This window comes from Strongylocentrotus purpuratus, unplaced genomic scaffold (genome assembly GCF_000002235.5).
Source record: "Strongylocentrotus purpuratus isolate Spur 01 unplaced genomic scaffold, Spur_5.0 spur5_contig_837, whole genome shotgun sequence".
NCBI classification, from domain to species: domain Eukaryota; kingdom Metazoa; phylum Echinodermata; class Echinoidea; order Camarodonta; family Strongylocentrotidae; genus Strongylocentrotus; species Strongylocentrotus purpuratus.
The window spans coordinates 218,747-223,927 of record NW_022145543.1 but is presented as its reverse complement, the minus strand read 5'-3'; the positions used below and the strand labels follow the sequence as shown (position 1 = coordinate 223,927).

At 33.7% G+C, this 5,181-nt stretch overlaps 1 long non-coding RNA gene across 3 annotated transcripts; it reads right to left on the bottom strand.

Annotated features, from left to right (window-relative positions):
• Positions 1-398: 398 nt before the first annotated feature.
• On the bottom strand, positions 399-4,824 carry LOC105446157. 3 transcript variants are annotated; one of them, XR_004064214.1, is made up of 4 exons: positions 4,707-4,824; positions 3,497-3,571; positions 3,055-3,126; positions 399-2,444 (listed from the first exon to the last, which is right to left on the bottom strand). It is a non-coding gene; the product is annotated as an uncharacterized LOC105446157 (long non-coding RNA). The 3 variants fall into 3 exon arrangements; XR_004064213.1 differs by lacking the exon at positions 3,497-3,571 and having other exon boundaries at positions 4,707-4,814; XR_004064216.1 differs by lacking the exons at positions 3,055-3,126; positions 3,497-3,571 and having other exon boundaries at positions 4,707-4,805.
• Between the last annotated feature and the right edge of the window lie 357 nt (positions 4,825-5,181).

The window sequence follows — 5,181 nt, the reverse complement described above, 5'->3', positions numbered from 1 at the left end:
TTATCCTTTAATACAGTTATGATGCACAAGCGATTATACTACTAGTGTTAATACGTGGACATTGGTTTTTTAGACGATGGAATAAAGAAACCTTGTATTTCAATTCGAGATTATATAATTCATGTGTACTATTACCATAAGTAAAAGTTGGTTTTCTAGATGATGAAAAAAAAATACACCTATATTGCATTTCGAGGTTTCAATGAGAAAAAAAAGACAATATAATAATTAACAAATGCCGTTTATATTTGTTTATGTGTCAAAATCTACAAATGTGATACTTCAATTAATCATGTGTAGTAAAGAATTAAGCTGCACTGATATTGATTTACCAGAAGGCTTAGAGTTCATTTTTCCTTAAAATGTCTTGAAAGTTTTAATTGGATGATATGTCTAATGATTTGTTTTCCCTATGCATATTTTGTGTTTTGTGAGTTTCTAATTCCTGCATCATCATTTGATTTAATTTATCAGTTTCGCATTGTTGAGCATATGATAATGAACATTTCCTGATAATAAAGGCTTTTGTGACTCACCATTACTATTTTGTTTGCGTTCCTGAATCAGTTGATTACTTTGAAATGAATTTAATAGGAACAATATGATCACACCAGTTGCGGAAATATAATATACATATATGAATATTGCTTTCTTATGTGACTCACTATCATTACTATTATTTTTGTTTTCCGGCCACATTTGATAGACGGAAATTGTATTCAATATCATCAATATGGCCAGACCAATCCCTGAAATATAATATAAGATTATTGCTTTCAAATTATGTGACTCATCATTACTATTGTTTTTGCGTTCCTGCCTCAATTGATAGAAGTGAATTGCATTCCGTATGAACATCCTGATCAGATTAGCTATCGTAATATAATATATGATTATTGCTATCAAAAAGGGTTTGTACATTTTGTTGGCATTCGTTGATGTCGTGTGTGATGGTAAGGTATAGTTTGAAGTGTTCGAAGACTGACTTTTCTCGCCCAGATCTTGGGTTTTGTCAATAGAAATTGTTGATGTTTCTGTTGATATGGTTGGACATGGGTCACTGATAATGGCATCATCTAGATACAATGCAGTATCATTACATTCACATCTTTCTTTGTACTCAATCAAAGCGGAAGAGCAACAAAATACTGGCTGATTTGTTGTAATGTTTATCTTCTGTTTCAAAGTTGTGTCAGTTTCAGTAGGATCAGTTAGGGGAGGAATCCATACACCATCCTGATAGCATTCAATCTTCCCTGATAGACTCCCAACCTTGGCTGTACAGTCTATTGAGACCCAGTCTCCACCCTTTTCTTCACTCACATCACATGATGCCTTACCAGGAGGATAGTCTATTTGCAATTCAACTCTTGTTGTGTAATCAGCAATTGACTGCCCGTCCTTGTAAACCAATGAGATGTATTTCCCTGCATCAAATCTCATTAGATTAGTTATTGTAAGATCCAGAGAGCAGTTTCCATTTTTGTTTCTATTCTGCACTTTGAATCTATGGAGCTGAACTCCAGGCAACAACAGCGTTGACCCATCTGTCAATTTATAAAATGGGACTCCGTTCGAATGCTGTAATGTGACTTCTGTGCTGTCACATGGGTATGGGAAATGTAAGGTTGCTTCTTGCCCTTGCATTAAGGATACTGCCGTAACTTGGTATCCATCTACAAGAAGTATTGTGATGAAAGGAAGAATTTTGCCATAGTGCATTTAAATACAGCCTTCTTTCCAAACTTTAACATGGTTATCTGTGATTAAAGACATATTCCTTATATTACAGTCTGTGGGAAATCTAATTTACAAAATAAAAGTTAGAAATGAACGTATCGAAGGAAAAAAGTGATTGGTAGAACTGTATTTGTAGTGTATTATTTGAAGCAATATGCTAACCTTTAATATGACAACCTCCAAGTGGTCCAATCTGTTTCAAGTAATGTCATCAAAGCAATACTTGCAATGCCTTAGTGCTCTGCAAGATTGAAGTCCATGTCCATCATAATATGTGAATCGGTCGACTGCTGTTACAATGTCACCAACTAGAGAAACGTCCTAGTGCATGACAAATTCCTTTCCAGAAAAAATAATCTTGGTCAAGATTACTGGATTTTGACAGACATTCAATGAACATATATGACCAGTTGGTTTTATCACAAAACAGGAATGTTCAGTGTTTCCTGATCAGTTCATGGTAATGTTTAACTGCATCTCAAAATTGACTGTTGAATTATTCACTTGAGTAGCTAACTCACTTATTTTCTGTTGGTTTGATCTGAAACCATCATATTCTACAAGAACCGGATTTAGATCAATTGAATAGAACTAGACTGCTGTTTCCTTTTTAGCATTTGGCGTTGTGGTTCCTCTATTTCAGCTCCAAAATTCTGAATATCAAAAGAATCCTTCCTGAGAGAACTACACATTGACAGCTGGTCCTGGAAGAAAACAAAGGAGAAAAACTGTACAAATCAGAAATGTTTGCTAACTTTGGGAATGAGAGGTTTAGATTTGCATATGGTTCAGTATATAATTGAGCCACAGTACTAACTTTTTTGCAAATTGCAATTTTTTTCATGCCTTGAAATGGCTGTCATTGATTTGAAAAAGTCTATTTTTTTCTCCCAGTAGTTTGGAACATGGTCTGGTATTCGAGAGAAGGAGGGGGGGGGGGGGTGTCTGGAAGAAGGCACTACCAGAACACACTGACACAACTCGAAGTTGTAGGATTGGAAGTGGAATTTTATTTCCCACTTGCGCCAATCTGTATTAAGTTTGATACAAAGAAGACAAACTTCTGCAAAAGAAGGAAATAACAAAAGAAAGAACATAAATAAATACATGTTCAAAACCTCTTCATGAAACACAATTGGAAATCAAAAGTAAATTAAGAAAATCCTCTTATACTCTATCAAAGCATAAGCCAACAATAAATGTATATCACTTAAAACCAAGTCAATGATCCTTTAATATTCATTGAGTTAATAATAAGAATCAAATAATGTTTGTGTTCAAAACTATTTATTACACTCTACCATCCTGACTCACCCAACTAGGACTGCTAACAACTATTTGTTGCTACGAAGACAAACAATGGTACCAGCTTCCTCTACTCAAATGCTGGAATATAAAACAAAGACAATATCACTACTTACCATGAATATCTAGTTAACTAAACCATCAAATTATTATTATCAAAACATTATGTTGCGATAATATACTCATAATCATAGCAATTTAAATCCTATTTATGATCATAAAAATGCATTAAATTCATTAATACGCAGATGAATAATGTTGTATCCATACTCAAATTGCCATTCTTTGTTATAGAATAACTGAACCAAATAAATCAAAAACTTAAACAAAAGAAATAAATAAATCAAAATATAATTAAAAATTAAAATGACAATATCACTTCAACTTCCAACATTATTAAAGGATTTAGATTTAGATATATATAGAGAGAGATGTTAACAATTTTTCATACCTCCATAGAGCACCAGAACTCTTTCTCATCTCAACAACTGTTTAACCCCTATAGCTTCATCCACGAAAGTAACTCCTAAATGAATGGAAAATACACCATCTCCTAATAAACTCTACTCTCTAGTAATAGTATAATATAATTTATATCAAGAGGCAACACCAACCTACTGCAATAAGTAGACTCATATAATGTCTAACTATAACCATAAACCCTTCCCGTGGAGGCTGCCATCTTGTTTGTTTACAATTGAGTACCCCCTCTTGTTTTAGAATATTGCTTACTGACAGCGCAACACAGTCTTGACTGACCTTAAAATGACTCTGTAACAATGTGGAAGGTTGATGAAAAAAATGCGAAATTTTTTAATGAAATGTTACTATTCATATTCCTTCTACTGTACACTAACCCTCTAACATGCAAAAAATCCTGAAAAAATTATCAAATCACAAAAATATTTATGGTTTTCTTTGAAGGTGTCACTGTGCACGCGACACCCTCTAACAGTAAATTCTCCCAACCCACTTTTGAATTTTCCCAACCGCTTTTCCATGAAAACAAGAAATAAGATAGACTTTTAAAAATCTTTCAATACTTAAATGTCTGGAATGGTATATAGAGCCAAATTCCTTACTTTGTGACGATTTAAATTCACCTAAAGTGTACTTGTATTAAAATTATAATGTATAGTTGGGAAAATTAAGGAATCGATCAGATAAGTTTTTCCCAGTTTTTATCATTAATAATGGTCTGTTTTCAATCGAATTTTTAGATTATCTTTAATTGTACATAATTTAAGGCACTACCTAATTAGCACGATTTTCTCTCATCTGAACAATGTTACCGAGTCCCTTTAAAGCTGCACCAATCAAATATCTCTATCTAATCAAATCGCTCCATAATTTCCTCAGTACACTACCCTAGCTACAGTATTCAATACCATAATAACGCTTAACTATATAACTACATGTACATGTTACAGATGTACATATAGATGTGTTATCAGCTATAGAACAAAGACTCATGGTAATGCACGACAGCTCTACTCTACCGCACACAAACTATATACTCTCAACTCCCTGCCCTATAACTACACAGTGATACAATCGTTTCACTATTATTACTTCATTTTCTTTCATTCTTTCTACTCAATATCAATAATGACATGACTATATTTCTTATTCTACACAATAATAAAAATCAATTAACATACCTCGACAGAATACTGGAAACTCTACTGCAAAACTGCTAGTCTCTGATTGTCAATTAATCCACTCTCCTCAAGCAGTTGGTTGAACAATGCCACTACCGGTTTTCTTTCTGCTCTAATATAATATTCTTCCGCCTAAATTAATAAATAATGTATTAATTCTGCAACCTGTATATTTCTAACCAAAGATATGTTTTATAAAACATACAATCGATGACCTGCATTTCCATTAACAATCCATATTCAGTATAACAACTCTCTCAATTTGAACTATTTAGTCTTGGATTGAATATGCGTACTGAGGCAAAGTACGCAGGCCACTCTTTGCCCTTAAAGGTTAAACAAATCAAGTTCATTCACTATAGGCACAGAACTCTTATATACGAAGAACGCTCATCCCTATTCACAATGCACAGATCGACGTGTGGCGTACTCGCTGGGAGATACGCTCGAGTGCACACGCCGCCATTTTGCTGGG